We start from the raw sequence: 16,199 nt of genomic DNA on the forward strand, positions 1-16,199 counted from the left end.
AGAAATGTGGTGAAAGAGAAGGATGCTGAAGATTAGAGGGGTAGATCAAAAAACTGACGAGGACTTACTAAATCGAAAAAGGAATTTTACTCATGAAAATCAGTTTAGAAATAATTACACTGTGTTTTTGCAAATATTTGTTGTGCATATGCTACATGTCTGACTAATTGATGTGGGCGCAAGAATCATCATATTTTTCGTAGCCTTCCAAGTTCCGCCAACTTCGGCTGTTGGCGAGTAACTCGACAACGTGCCATGGCTTATAGAACATTCTTTTGGAGACAAGGGATGTTGTCTGTCTTCCCTGTGTGAGGACGTATCTTTTCTTGTGCTAAATCCTTGAGGACGATTAGCCTATTATCGGATCCCGCTTCCTTGTAGCTGGGCTGTTGCTGTAAAAACAAAACACATTATTTATTGGTTCAACATCCATTACGTTTGTTCAAAATTCAAATGTAGACAAGCCTTCTGGTGAAAAGAAAACACCTTATTCAGTTTTATTGTTGAATAAAACTATCTACGGCTTCATTTTATATCTTTCATCTAATGTCGCTCTGTGATGATACTTTGGCTTCTGTTTTGGGCACATAACCCAGAGTTGTCAAATTCTCTTCAAAGTCATATGATGCGGATGAAACATCTCTGGACTTGGAAGCCTGGAATCTCTTTCTTGTTTTGTCTCAAAGTTCCCATTCCTATAACCTGTTATGCTATACTATAGTGGAACACAGTGAAAAAATTATCCATTGTAATATTCGTTAAGGTTCGTCTCAGTGTCTGTGATAGCGTACCTATCGTAGGAGAAGGAACACTGGATTGGTTCATCTGATCATGGTCCCAAAAAACTGTTAATTTTTTTCATGAGACTAGCAATGAGCCTACCTTCTAAACTAGTACAATACATGAACTCCTTTAAAAAACTCTACAAAATAAAACAGTTCCTTGCGTTCTTACAGAGGCAGTTACACTATCTGTTACTGGATCAAGTGGAATTTTCAGGAAGTTGTATAAAGAATTATGTTGCTAGGGGTTGATGTTCCCCTACAATGAGTTCCATCACTAACACATCGAAGAAATCATCACTTCTCTGATCTGTCTTCACTCACAACTCTGCAAAACCCGGATTAATTATACTGGAGAACATCAATGTCTGTATCATTGGCATCTTACCAGTAAAAAAGAGCTTCATTTTCAAATTATTCGAGAACTGTTGATTCAAAATTCTAATCACGTGTGCTGACTTCGTATGTTGTCGTCTGATTCTAATAAGTAATATGGAATCCTTGGTAGAAGTAAAAGATAAAGGCATCTTGCAGAGTTATTCATCTATTCATGAAACCAAACTTATTCTCACCTGAAACAATTTTGGTGTAAAGAAATACGCTCGGCTTTCAAAAGAATACTCAGTTTTGAATTTCACTGTAGTTCTGCCTTTCCACCCATGACTAAGTGCGCCAAATTGCTTATTGTTGTCAGTAATTCTGCCAGAATAATGTGCGTCTCAGAAGAAAGATATACAAAATATTAGAAATATGGCTTATTCGATAAGGGATCTAAAAGACCTTGAAAGGTGGCTACACTGAGTCACAGCACCAGAGATTGCGCCAAAGATTATTATTCCGCCGCCTCCACTGGGCAGTAGTAGTTCAGAGGTTGCCGTGGGCAATGCTTGTTGAGAGTATGTCGAGAGCAGTACTAGTGAGAGCATGTCGTGTGCAGTTGTTGTTCTGTTGGGCGAGAGAGTAGATGCTGTTCGGTTGGTGTAATGTATAGATGGAAGATGTTGCAATGATCACAGTGGATTTTTCGTCAATATATATGGAGGTAACAAAAAAAGAATTCACATTTCCTTAATGACAATGCCTCTTGGTCACAGGTTCAGTCAACAAAGCATCTGGCTCGTGTTCATGTATTAGACTTGTAATTCTGGTTTCTATATGCAGTTATAGTATTTCTGGTTTTTCAATTAGTTCACTGTAAATGGTGTTTAAAATATCTTGTCGTATTGAAGAAGAACCGTACCCGATACATGTACGTTGAATCACACTGCCACACACAGAACACTTACACTTGTGCTTTGTTGCTTCGTAGCTTTTATAGTTGCAGAGGACTTACTTAATTGTGTTAACGGAAATTTCTCTTCATTCTTTATTGTTATTCTATGCAGTCAGATTGCGTACTAATACTACTCAGGGGCAACCGGTTATAAGACTTCGTAACCGGACACACAGCTACTAAAATTATTGCATTTTAATTAAGCCCCCATGCAACCCCTGCCATGCATTTGACATGTAGGGTTACAAAATTAATAAAAACTAATTAATTTGACCTGCACCAAATAATAATTCATCTACACAAAGTTCATTGTATTTACAAGAAGCGAGCAAAACTTAAACAAAAATAAACGACTTTTACAATTTATTGATAAAACAGGAATTTTTTAGGCTCCAGAAGACACCGGTTATGCATCCAAGACGGGTTCAGTTGGTAGAACACATTCTGAGGCATCAAGAAATCGTGAGTTTGGTAATAGAGAGATGTGACTGTGGAAACAGCACCTTTGGATATAGTGAACGAGTTCAAGTGAATATGCGTGGTCCAGTCACTTTAATGTGACCACTGCCTGTGTTCGACGTCTACATCCAATAACCACTCACAGACGACAGCTGGCAACACTAGCAGTGGAGGTTATATGAAGTGTGTCGGGCGAGGCGGGAAACAGTGCAGTCGTTGTCTTAATGCAAAAACGGAGTGATTCATCTGACGTCCAAAAAGGGAATGGTCTTTGACTTTTGGTCGGAGGACGGAAGCATTTCCAAAATGGCTACGTTTGTAAACTGTTCACATGCCGCCGTGCTTGAATACCGTGGTTGAAAAATGCCGCTATGCAAAACTGGCACCGAGCAAGTGTGGTGAACCAAGGGCCATAGATGACAGGGGTAAAAGACCAGAATGAGATTTTCACTCTGCAGCGGAGTGTGCGCTGATATGAAACTTCCTGGCAGGTTACAACTGTGTGCCGGACCGAGACTCGAACTCGCAGGAGAGCTTCTGTGAAGTTTGGAAAGTAGGAGACGAGGTACTGGCGGAACTAAAGCTGTGAGGACGGGGCGTGAGTCGTGCTTGGGTAGCTCAGATGGTAGAGCACTTGCCCGCGAAAGGCAAAGGTCCCGAGTTAGAGTCTCGGTCGGGCACACAGTTTTTACCTGCCAGGAAGTTTCAGGGGTAAAAGACGGTTGTGGAGATGTGCACGGCCGAGTAGACGTGCAATTGTTGGGCAACTGACTACCCAGCGAACCAAAGGGATAGCGACAGTGTCTCTTCGACAACTTCTCAGCGAAGGTTGGTGCCTGTGAGCTTCCGCAAATGGTGCATGGCCCATGCAGCCATGCTAAATACTGTTCATCAACGATGAAGGCTGGGATATGCACGCCAGTACCGCAGGTGGACGTCCACTGAACGGCGACAGGTGGCGTTTTCAGATGAATTACGTTTTGTGCGCTGTCAGCCAGGTGGCTGTTGTGAACAATGTGAAACGCGTGAAAGCTAACTCCCTGCTACTAGGAGGGAGCATTATAGTCTCGGGAATGTTTTCGTGGCATTTCCTGGGCAATATCATTCCGGAATGCAGAGAGAATCAACAAAAATATGAATCTATCCTTCGGGACCGTATTGAGCGCTACATGTAGGTAGTTTTTTCGGCACGATGGTATCTACCAGCGGGACAATGAAACGAGTCACATGGCTTGCAGTGTAGGTGCGTGGTTCGAAGAGCACCAGGAAGATTTCACCGAACTCTCCTGGCCACCAAAGTTCTCGCATTTAGACAGAATCATATATCAATGGGAGGCTGTTCGTGTCGTGGATACTCAAACTAGAAACACAACGCAGCTAGTCACGACACTATCGATACGTTCCAGTACCTCATAGACACTCTTCCTGCAAGTCGCACGCTGCAGAAGGTGGCTAGAGGCTTGTGACAGGTGGCCACATTATTGTGACCGGACAGTGTAGGTTGCAATAGTTGTTCGAAGATGAAGGGGCTTGCACCAGGTAGACTAGCGTGGAGAACTGCATGAAACCTATCTTCGGACTCAAGATCAAAACAAGATCACAGTTTTCTCCTGGCGACAAACAACGCCGCCTTTTTGAGGAAACGTTAGTGACAACCCTGGACATTTGCACAAGCCCCGCCCATTTACCCCCTCCACAAAAGCGCATCAATATGATCTTTGGTAGTCCTCGTCGCTGTCGTGTTTTTGTTCGTCATTTTTTGTTTTACCACTGTTGTTCATACTAGCAGTGTTGTCCTGTTAGTACTTCTTAGCAGTTTGTGTAATACTGTCAAAATGAAACATAGATATGCACTCTCAATAAAGTTATCATACATAAGGTACCTAATCTTGACTGTTGTGGCCAACTGCTTTCAAGACTGATATCTAACAGACATTAAAGTACGATAAGATGTGTTGGAATGACACTGACGAAATTATGTACATATGTTTACCAATAGGCAGCTCTAAAGCTCTCAAGCACTGAAGAAGAACTCAAAGTAATCTCGTGTCTGCTATAAGCAAGCAGTCATAGTTCACAAGTAAAAATTCACCCATTACACAGGCAAATATTAATGAAGAATGTCACTGTATAAATATCTGACTGCTTGCATTACGCATTTATACATTATCCCACTCTTCTATTCTTTAGTCTTAATGAGGTAATCAGAAACAAACCAAGACATCGACTTTGCCTTGTTTATGCACAACATTGACTTTAGACAATCGAGATAATGAACAGCGTCCTTGGCGATACTACCAATTAATATTTCCCAACAGAATTTCTTACACTACGCGAGGTGACGGAAATTTGCGCTCAATGCAGTTAACAAATATCAGATTTTTTGATATAGTGCAGGTGAAAGCTCATGAAATAAAAAAAAACTGGATACCATTTTTATTTTTCTTTCTTATTGATGATTTTTCAACTCGCATATTAATGAACATATTTCTAATTCTTTTCACAATGGTACCGGAAAAACTGTATTTCGTGCTAACTACTGATTTTCTCCCTTGTTATGACTGGCATATCTGTGATTGGAACATGCGGCAGACCATGGGCGGAGCTTAGAATATGGATTGGTGTGGAGGGGGGTGATTGGGCGGGAATTGTGCACCGTCCGGGGCTGGGCTGTCGCTAACGTTACGTGCCTTTTTGCTGTGTGACAGCCCGCTCATCGCAGGTGTTTGGCGGGTAGCGAGCCGTCCGCCTACCGTTAGCGTGCTCGGTGTCCGCGGGCTACCGCCACTGTTACAGCCACCGGCCGCGCGCTGTTGGCCGACGCTGGCGGCACGGGCGCAGGCGGAAACTCAGTTTGGGCTGTAATTGGCTTGTCCTATATAGCAGCAAGCACCCACTCCGGCGCGGTAACTCAATTCCCGAGGAGGGGGCGCCGCCAGACGGCGCACGGCGGCGAACCGGCTTCAGCTGCTACCCGACAGCGGCGCCGTCTTTGAAAGCCGACCGCGGGGGGCGCTGCTTACTGCACGCAGGTGGGGAGAAACTTCGTGCCATGCCGCTCAAGTGCACTCGGCGGGAGCTTTCCTCCGGTGCCGGCGCGGAGCACTCGCTTGTATACGGACCGGTGGGCGTCGCTTCTGCGGCCGCGGCGCCGCGCCAAACCGCGGCGCATGCGAGCATGTCGGCGCGGTGTTCTCCTCACTCCTTGTGTCTGATGAGTGGCTAGGCCTGCGTGCTCGCCCGGGGTCGTTACGAGCCGCGCACGTCGTGCTCTTCACCGCTGCACGCTGCGCGCTTTTCCTTACCCCAGACGTTCCGAGCCGCTGATTACTTTGTACTGGACTACAGTACACACAGTTTTACGAAAATGCAGCAGCGTTTTGCCTATCGAAATTAAAACTACACTTCTGGCCATTAAAATTGCTACACCAAGAAGAAATGCAGATGATAAACGGGTATTCATTGGACAAATATATTATACTAGAACTGACATGTGATTACATTTTCACGCAGTTTGGGTGCTTAGATCCTGAGAAATCAGTATCCAGGACAACCACCTCTGGCCGTAATAACGGCGTTGATACACCTGGGCATTGAGTCAAACAGAGCTTGGATGGCGTGGACAGGTACAGCTGCCCATGTAGCTTCAACACGATACCACAGTTGATCAAGAGCAGCGACTGGCGTATTGTGGCGAGCCGGCCTGAGCGGCCGTGCGGTTCTAGGCGCTTCAGTCTGGAGCCAAGCGACCACTACGGTCGCAGGTTCGAATCCTGTCTTGGGCATGGATGTGTGTGATGTCATTAGGTTAGTTAGGTTTAATTAGTTCTAAGTTCTAGGCGACTGATGACCTCAGAAGTAAAGTAGCATAGTGCTCAGAGCCATTTGAACCATTTTTTTATTGTGGCGAGCCAGTTGCTCAGCCACCATTGACCATACACTTTCATTTGGTGAGAGATCTGGAGAAAGTGGTGGCCAGGGAAGAAGTCGAACATTTTCTGTATCCAGAAAGGCCCGTACAGAACCTGCAACATGCGGTCGTGCATTATCCTGCTGAAATGTAGGGTTTTGCAGGGATCGAATGAAGGGTAGAGCCACGGGTCGTAACACACCTGAAATGTAACATCCACTGTTCAAAGTGCCGTCAATGTGAACAAGAGGTGACCGAGACGTGTAACCAATGGCACCCCATACCATCACGCCAGGTGATACGCCAGTACACTCTTCCCATGTGCGTTCATCACAATGTCGCCAAACACGGATGCGACCATCATGTTGGTGTAAACAGAAGCTGGATTCATCCGAAATATGACGTTTTGCCATTCGTGCACCCAGGTTTGTCGTTGAATATACCATCGCAGGAGCTCCTGTATGTGATGCAGCGTCAAGGGTAGCCGCAGCCATGGTCTCCGAGCTACAAACGTCGTCGAACTGTTCGTGCAGATGGTTGTTGTCTTGCAGACATCCCCATCTGTTGCCGCAGGGATAGAGACGTGGCTGCACGATCCGTTACAGCCATGCGGATAAGATGCCTGTCATCTCGACTGCTAGTGATACGAGGCAGTTGGCATCCAGGGCGGCGTTCCGTATTACCCTCCTGAACCCACCGATTCCATATTCTCCTAACAGTCATTGGATCTCGACCAACGCGAGCAGCATTGTCGCGATACGATAAACCACAATCGCGATAGGTTACAATCCGACCTTTATCAAAGTCGGAAACGTGATGTTACGTATTTCTCCTCCTTACACGAGGCATAACAACAACGTTTCACCAGGCAACGCCGGTCATCTGCTCTTTGTGTATGAGAAATCGGTTGGAGTCTTTCCTCATGTCAGCACGTTGTAGGTGTCGCCACTGGCGCCAACCTTGTGTGAATGCTCTGAAAAGCTAATCATTTGCATATCACAACATCTTCTTCCTGTCGATTAAATTTCGCGTGTGTAGCACGTCATCTTCGTGGTCTAGCAATTTAAATGGCCGGTAGTGTATCTTCAGCAGACCAATCTTCTGTGTGATGAATAGCGTTTAAGGTTGAGGAACAACAAGCTGTGGTCGGTGGAACCAACTCCGTGGTCACGGTGTTTCTTCTTCCTGCCACTGCAGCAGGGGGAAGCACTCTTAAAGTGATTCTGGATAGCGTACTGTCTTTTGACGTATGAATCCCCCTCCTGGCGGGACGATCAACCATTCTGCAGAGCTTGTGGTGTACATATATTGGGTGGTTATCATTCAGATTCAGCTACTCACAGAGGTCCTGTGTGACTAGTAATCATCGTGTGGCAGAAAAACTTGGTAGATATTCTAATGCATTAATGCTGAATCGATTTACGCTGGATGAAGAATTAGTTACAGTTCTGGCCGTCAGGTGAAGATCTGGCGCCGTGGATGCAAGAAATACGTATAGAAATGTTTCCATGGGCAATAGATTAGTAATAGAATGTGAGCAGAAAACGCCAAACAAGTGAGTAAGGCATACGGTTGATTTTATTATTAACTGGCACTCACACAATTTGTTCAATATGAGCAACGGAGACGCCGACAGCGTCAGATTTGCACCTGGTGGCCAAAATTAGAACTAATTCTTTTTCCAGCGTAAATCGCTTTTGCATCAGCGTGGTAGCATATCTGCCAACTTTCGCTGCCGTAAGTAATTACAGCCTACGCTGAACCTCGGTCAGTTGTTGTTGTGGTCTTCAGTCCTGAGACTGGTTTGATGCAGCTCTCCATGCTACTCTATCCCGTGCAAGCTTCTTCATCTCCCAGTAACTACTGCAATCTACATCCTTCTGAATCTGCTTAGGGTATTCATCTCTTGGTCTCCCTCTACGATTTTTACCCTCCACGCTGACCTCCAATACTAAATTGGTGATCCCTTGATGCCTCAGAACATGTCCTGCCAACCGATCTCTTCTTCTAGTCAAGTTGTGCCACAAACTTCTCTTCTCCCCAATCCTATTCATTACTTCCTCATTAGTTATGTGATCTACCCATCTAATCTTCAGCATTATTCTATAGCACCACATTTCAAAAGCTTCTATTCTATTCTTGTCCAAACTGACTTCTTCTAACTGAATGCGTTTTACTTGCATAGCAGCATATGTGGGCTGCAACTGACTACCCGTTGACCTGATATCTATTTTAGGGGACGACATATCGAATGTTGTTCGTGTTTCAAGATTCTACGTGATGTCCGATCTCCTACATAGATTTTTAGGTACCAGATTTTAATGTATTTCCATTGTGACTGCTTCATACTTAATTTTCCCATTAATCGCCTCATCAGAGTTCCCTGTGTGGCACTTCTCCTGTCAGGAGGGATTTTAAGTTACCAGACTGGCGTTCTGCCTCTTGTGAGGTGATCAAAATGTATTTTAAAACTGTTTGCCCATGTACTTCGTATCCCGGTCTCTCAAAGAATATTAATTTCCGGTCCAGTTCTGATCACTGCAATATGGGCCTAATATTAAATCTCCGAATTCATGTGCAACGTTTTATTATACTGATAGCCCTATATACGGGGGCTTTCAATACGTTACTCTTCATATTCTTTTTCTTGGCCGACTTACGTTGAAAAAATACGGAATATGATATGGGACATCGTGGAATATTCCCGCTTCAGTCCCTACGGTCTTATGAAGTTGCGATAGGTGGTGGAGCTGTTCGTAGCCTTCAAAATGCCGTCTGTAACGGAGGAGAGCGTTCCAAGCAGAGAGCAATCATTGAATTTCTTAAAAAAAAAAGAACAGAAAATCGCATACATTCGTAGGAGCTTGCAGAATGTCTAGGAGACCTGGCACAGTGAGTTGCTATATGAGGCTGTCGTCATCACAACAAGGTCTTCCACATCTGCCCGATCTCCTGCGTATCCACTGGCCTTACACTGTTATGACACTTGCAATGTTGGAACGCGCGGATCAAGTCAGACACCTCGTTGGACAACTGGGTAGTGCTGACGCACTTGTCCCCCAGTCGGGGTGGTCAAAGGTGCATGCCCGCTGCGAAGTACCATCTGTGCGGAATTGCTTTGCGTGTTACGTGGCTGATCGTGAGAATTTTTTGTCGAACACCGTCAGAGGCAATGAAACATGGGTTCATCACTTGGAACCGGAAACAAAACTCAATCCATGAAGTGGCGCCATATCATCTCTTCTCGAAAGAAAATGTTCAAAGCTTCTCCCTCAGCCGGTAATGTCACGGCGACGGTCTTCTGCGACCCTGAAGGGGTTACTGTGTTTGATACCCTCGCTCATGGTGCAACGATCAACTCTGGAATGTACTGTGCTACCCTCACGAAATTGAATAAACGACTTTAGCGTGTCCGTAGCCCCAATATTGTAAACAAACTTCAGCATGACAACGCAAGGTCTCACACAAGTATGTGCACCTAAGGAGCTCACAAAACTTCATTGGACTGTTGTTTCTCATCCACTTTACAGCTCGGATCTCGCACCTTCCTACTCCCATCTGTTCGGCCAAATAGAGAACGCACTCCGCAGGAAGCAGTACGTGGATGACGAGGAGGTTACTCATGCAGCAGGATGGTGTGCCTCTCACCTTGAACAGTACAGCGGTACCATGTGGGCATACAGGCCCTCCCAGGAAGCTGAGATAAGGCTGTCACAGTGAAAGGAGATTATGTTCGAAAGTAGGGTTTTGTAATCAATAGAGTGGAGAATAATACGGTGTTTTGGAATCCTGAAGGAAACGAATCTGCTTTCAGACAAAATGTATTTCATTACTCATTGAACGCCCTTCGTAAAATGATTGTACTTAATGTTCTTGCTTGTCTGTCTCGGTATCTGCGAAGTCAGCATGGTGGATTGCTTACCGAAGGGGCCCAGGTCCAATTCCTGGCCGGCTCGGAGATTTTCTCCGCTCGGGAACTGGGTGTTGTGTTGTTACGTTCGTATCCTCATAATTGACATCCCACTGTTGAGATCTCTACACGGGCACGTCTCGGAAGTCAATAAATTTTTTTTTCTCTGCACATGAAATAAAAATCTCCAAATCTTTCAGAAATTCTAGTGTTACCAAAAGATACATATCGTCTTCCTGTTCTTAATTATTTTTCCTCGTGAAATGAAAGTCATGCACTGCATGTTTAACTTCAGATCGATCATCACGGTTCTTTACTATCACACCACTAAAGTTCAAACTGTGAATCGCAATACAGAATGAACTCTCTGGTGTAATTCCCAAATATTTATACAGATAACATGAGTCGTACTTTACCCTATTTATCTTAAGTGGGTTTGTCCAAATTAAATTCAACTTTCATTGTAATAAGAGTCTTTGCCTGGCAAGGCTGACGATACATGATGTATTTTCTTACTTCTTCTTCAGCAGCAGAGGCGCCCCAACGCTGCATGGATGCCAGAGTATAGTTGCCCTGCTGCAGTCGCTCATGCAGTCTAGACCAGGTACTTTTATCTCTCTCAACGCTTCTGGTAAATGCATGCCATCGTTACAGAACCTCCTACGACATGTTTTTACACATATTAGTAGAAAATAGCTCCTCTACTTGTGATGATGTCTGGCCGCACAACAATAGTCCCTAATCCACTCCTATAGCTTAATAATTTGGACAAAGATTAAAATTACGTACTAACGGCCGTCATAGGCGAACCATTCCACCTGTTACATTATTTTAGTAGTTTTATGGTTATAGTCTATGTATTTTAACCATAAATTGAACTGAGGAATACATCTTTCTGTCTTATGAGTGGAAGTGTCGGTGTGAGTGACAGAGGGTGCAGTATGGTGGCTGAGAATTACATTTTATATTTTGCTATTTGGTGCATAATTTTCACAAAAAGAACTACATCCATCTCCATTTAGTTCCGTAAGAGCGCCAATGACCTCACTGTTGAACGCCCTGTATGTAACACCGACATCACCACCACCACAACTGCCGCCATAACCGCAACTACAACCGTTAATCTTTAACCACAATCTGTTGCGTGAAGCTACTATACATCGTTTCCTGGCCACGGCTATGTGCTTGTCCCTTGGCTATGAAACTCCTGGTGTGAAACAATACCTTACAGAAAGGTTAAAAGCAGGGGAATAAAATGACCAGTCAAAATGCCTAACCTTTGCCTCTAATTCTGCTTGACCAAAAGGCCTGAATGTTACAATAATTTCGCGTAGAGGTTGGAGTTCGTGAAATAAGTAGGCCGGCAGCTCTCGAACATGTAGGATGTAGGTTACATGCCCTGAGGGGCGCAGGTAGTGCTGCAGAGTGTGTTGTGAAAGCTGGTAGTCAGTGATCCTCAGTCATCAATAAAGTTGTTAACAAAAAAGTCGTAGCTCTCTGTCAAGAACTGCTAACAAATATTTATTTAGTGCGATCGGTTTACTGCATGAGGAACAGTGACTTATGATCGATTTTATGCTATTTGTCGCCATAGATTTTTTATCGCCATGTAAGCTATTTTAAATGTGCTGAGATATCTGATGATGATCTGAGGACTGAATCTGTTTATAATAAACGAATAGCGCGCGGGATTAGCCGAGTGGTCTTAGGCGCTGCAGTCATGGACTGTGCGGTTGGTCCCGGCGGAGGTTCGAGTCCTCCCTCGGGCATGGGTGTGTGTGTTTGTCCTTAGGATAATTTAGATTAAGTAGTGTGTAAGCTTAGTGACTAATGACCTTAGCAGTTAAGTCCATAAGATTTCACACACATTTGAACATTTTTGAATAAACGAATATTTATTAGCAGCGTTTGGTGGTGAACTGTGATATTTGGTTATTTACCAGCTGTGTGACATGACCTTCTCAAAATATACAAGCTAATCCCTTGAGGAAAGTCTTGAATGAGTTCACAAGTGCACTTCCTTGCACAGGTGTCAGAACAATTTTAACCATTCACCTTTTTTCAAGGGCACATGGTACTGTGTAGGAAGAAGCTGCATAAGAGAGCGTGAAGCCATTAGCTAGATGGAGATGCTACTAAGTGAACAAGATGGACTTGGCTAGATTTATTACGATATAATAAATTCCTTTTCGCTTCAATGGAAATTTGAAGTGTGGGATTCTTGTGCATGTCCTTCTACTTCTTGACTTTAATCTGCTATCTTGAGTAGTAGAGTTAAGGAAGTATTCCGCTGCCTTCCTCCGAGATTTGAATTAACCAGCAAATTAAAGAGGTGTCCTAAAGTTTATCTACATCAGTGTCATGAGGGCGCATCTCGTTCATCTAAACAGATTATCCCTCAAGGTCAATCCCTCCACAGTCCCATTTAATGTAACCAGTCAAGGTCACCCCACCACCTCCCCTCTACTTCCCCTCATCCTCTATCATATGAGTTGCCATCATTCTGGCAGGAAAAACTGCAAGACGGCTGATCTGACCTTTCTGAGTTACTTAAAATTCAAGATGGCAGAAAACAGTTTATTTAAAATGGCTGAATCGGCCTTTTGTAGATACTGTCATCTTGGAGAAGCCTACTTGTGCTGCTAAAAGAATACTGTAGTTCGAAAGTCAAGATAGCAGAAACAGGTAAGTTAATAGCTTTAAATCTAATTCTATTATTTGTTTGTAAGTAGTTATGCATGAACAGCAAGTGAGCGCCGGAACAAGCAGCATCTGTTCGCAAAGTGCTCTGTAATGAGTGTGGGTGATCTCTGGTGAGGGTTGGTGGGCCAGGGTGACAAGTGGCTGACAGCAGAAATCTTTATTTACGTTCTAACAGTGTATACTGATGACTTGTACTCATGTCAGGTGTGTGTTGATTAATGGATATCATACCCATTGACCGTGGCGCACAACACATAGCTGTGATGTAGTCGGCTGTTGCTGCATCTAGCTTAGCATGGTGGGGAGAAGACCTTGCGAGTGTGCATGCTCAGATGGGCAGAGATGGCTCGGCCTCCTGGAACCTACTCCTGTCAGAAAGATGGTTGTGCAGTGGTGGCCTCAAGGCAGAAGCCCACAATAACATGGATGCTGTCTTCATAGCTCGCCACTTTAATGACAAGTCAGGTCAGGCGACAAGTTGTTACATGCCAAAGTGGGTTTTTTGTGGTGTGGCCGCTACAAATTCCATGTACGTCACGTGCGAAAACATTACTTGTTTTGGTACCTCGACTGACTGGTGAGCAGTGATGCCTAGGTGGTCACCGTGGCACAATTCTGTGCCAGAGTATTTTGGCAAGTGGCTTTCTTATGGCAACGATCCCTTTTGTCATTACACTCTTCACATCTTGAAAGAATTTGACTGTCTGTTGTTGCACCTACAGTTAATCACCCTTTCACAGTTCATTTCAGACACATTCGGTTAATCTTTAGTTCATATCATTTGCAGGAGTTGCTTTTGCTACTTTTCAACAGCTAAGGTTCTTCTTCATTGGTGCCGACACTATTGGTATAAGCATGCAGGTGGAAGATTACTAGGAGCGACTATGCTTTAGATAGTAATACGTGGTGCCTGTTATTAGCAAAATTGTGAGTACAATTAACATGGAAGTTCCTCACGTGATGATTCTGTGCTGATGTTCTTTATGATGCTGCCTTGTGTGCTAATTAATTGCTACATCGAGAATTACCATTTATGCCAAAATAATTGCTGCATCGAGATGTGACCATTCTGGGCAGAAGCATTTGATCCAAGGAGGCGAGGAGGAATACATTTTCGGTAGCGTTCAGGTAGGTCAGGTTTTCTCTAGGGAGAATTTCGAAGGCTGAGTTGTGGGCAGGTGGCATTTAAGGACTTGGTTTCGGAAATGATGAAAGGTAGCCAGAAAGTGATCATAGATATGTCATAACAGATGTCATGAAATATTAGGCTTTGTCCTTGTAACCATAATCATTGTATGTTATTTAACAGTCCTTTGTAATAGCATGTGCAGGTGACAATGACCAAATCTGTTGATATAAAGAGTCTAAGTGTTGATATTTTTTTAAAGTATTCCTTTTCCCCTGTAATTACTTCCTGAGGATATTCATTTGCAAGTTTCTTCATGTGGAACAGGTTAAGCTCGCACAACCATGGGACTGTATGTACCAGCTTTGTAGGGTTTACTTTGACTAGCTCAGCCTGACTCTGCAGCAGCTACAACGTGGCTAGTATTCTGTGGGGCTTCCTGTAGAGCGCAACCAGTTGTACATCATGCATAGTGCTCAGAGCCATTTGAACCATTTGAACAAACTGCTACGCCGACGGATACCAAGTGGTGTATTTATCTTCAAGAATTCGATTTTGAAATAGTGTACATAAAAGGAAATCAAAACATAATTACTGGTGCTCTTTCTCGACTACCTCAAGGTTTAGAGGAATTCAACGATCATTTAGAGTAGGAAGATGAAATAAGAGCTATGTTGATCGAGGACAAAACACCCCGACCATATTATATCCACACGTGCAAACGTATGGAGTAATTACAGCAGAAAGATACACACTGCAGTAAGGTAAGAGCAAAACTTGCACGTAACGGCTATAAAAAATTAAAAAGGTTTTTCACCATTCACATAGGTGTCTGTTCCATAGGAAACCTCCCAAACTAGAGAAATGGCGAGTATGTTTGCCTGAGGGATATGTGGATGATTTTATCTTGTACACACACAATACTTGCGGCAGTTATGGCACTGCAAAATGCACTGATAAAATAGCTAAATATTGTTATTTCCCCTACCTTAGACGAAGAGTGCTACTGGTGGTAAGAAAATGTATTGTTTTCCAGAAATCAAAACAGTCTAACATCTCTAAACAGAACTACATCCCACTGTGGCTAAGAAACCTCTCAAAAAGGTATCGTTACATGTGGCTGGGCCAGCCGCTGTGGCCGAGCGATTCTAAGCGCTTCAGTCGGGAACAGCGCTGCTGCTACGGTCGCAGGTTCGAATCCTGCCTTGGGCATGGATGTGTGTGATATCCTTAGTTTAGTTAGATTTAAGTTGTCCTAAGTCTAGGGGACTGATGCCCTGAGATGTTAAGTCCCATAGTTCTTACAGCCATTTGAAGCATTTCTGAAAGATGTGGCTGGACCCTGTCCCAGGAGTAAAGGGGGAGTAAAATATATAGTCGGCCTGTATGATATTTTCACTAAATACGTAAAAATGTATGCTATACAGAAAGTTACAGCCAGTTCAATTATAAGACTAGTTAAAGAGAATTATTTTGCAAGAGTGGGACAAACAGAAGTCATGTTAACAGATAATGCCTCATATTTTGTGGAATGTAAATGGAAAGAGCTGATAGAGCGTAATCGAATCAAACACATTTTAGTATCCAAATTTCATCCCGAAGCGTCCCCCGTAGAAAGAGTGATTCAGGAATTCAATAGGTTTGTGAGGACCTATATACCTCGTAAACATACCAAGTGGATTGAATATGTCACTCATTTCTTACAAGTTGTTAACAACCTTCCACATACATCAACTGGATTTACACCAATGAGCTGATGGTCAATTGCAAACAGGTAGACGAATGGGAAAAACCTTTACCCAATTTACCGATGTCAGAATTATAACTGGATGATAAAATACGACAAGCAGTATTCAGCCTTGAAACCTGGGCTAAATATAGGAAACGAATTTACGACAGAAAGCAGAAACGTACAACACAGTTTGACATAGGACAAAAGGTGTTTCTTAGAACACATCCCAAATCCACACAAATTGGAAAACTTAACCGTAAGTGGAAATTGCTATACACCGGACCATACATAATTACCAAAATCT

This window comes from Schistocerca piceifrons, chromosome 4 (genome assembly GCF_021461385.2).
Source record: "Schistocerca piceifrons isolate TAMUIC-IGC-003096 chromosome 4, iqSchPice1.1, whole genome shotgun sequence".
NCBI classification, from domain to species: domain Eukaryota; kingdom Metazoa; phylum Arthropoda; class Insecta; order Orthoptera; family Acrididae; genus Schistocerca; species Schistocerca piceifrons.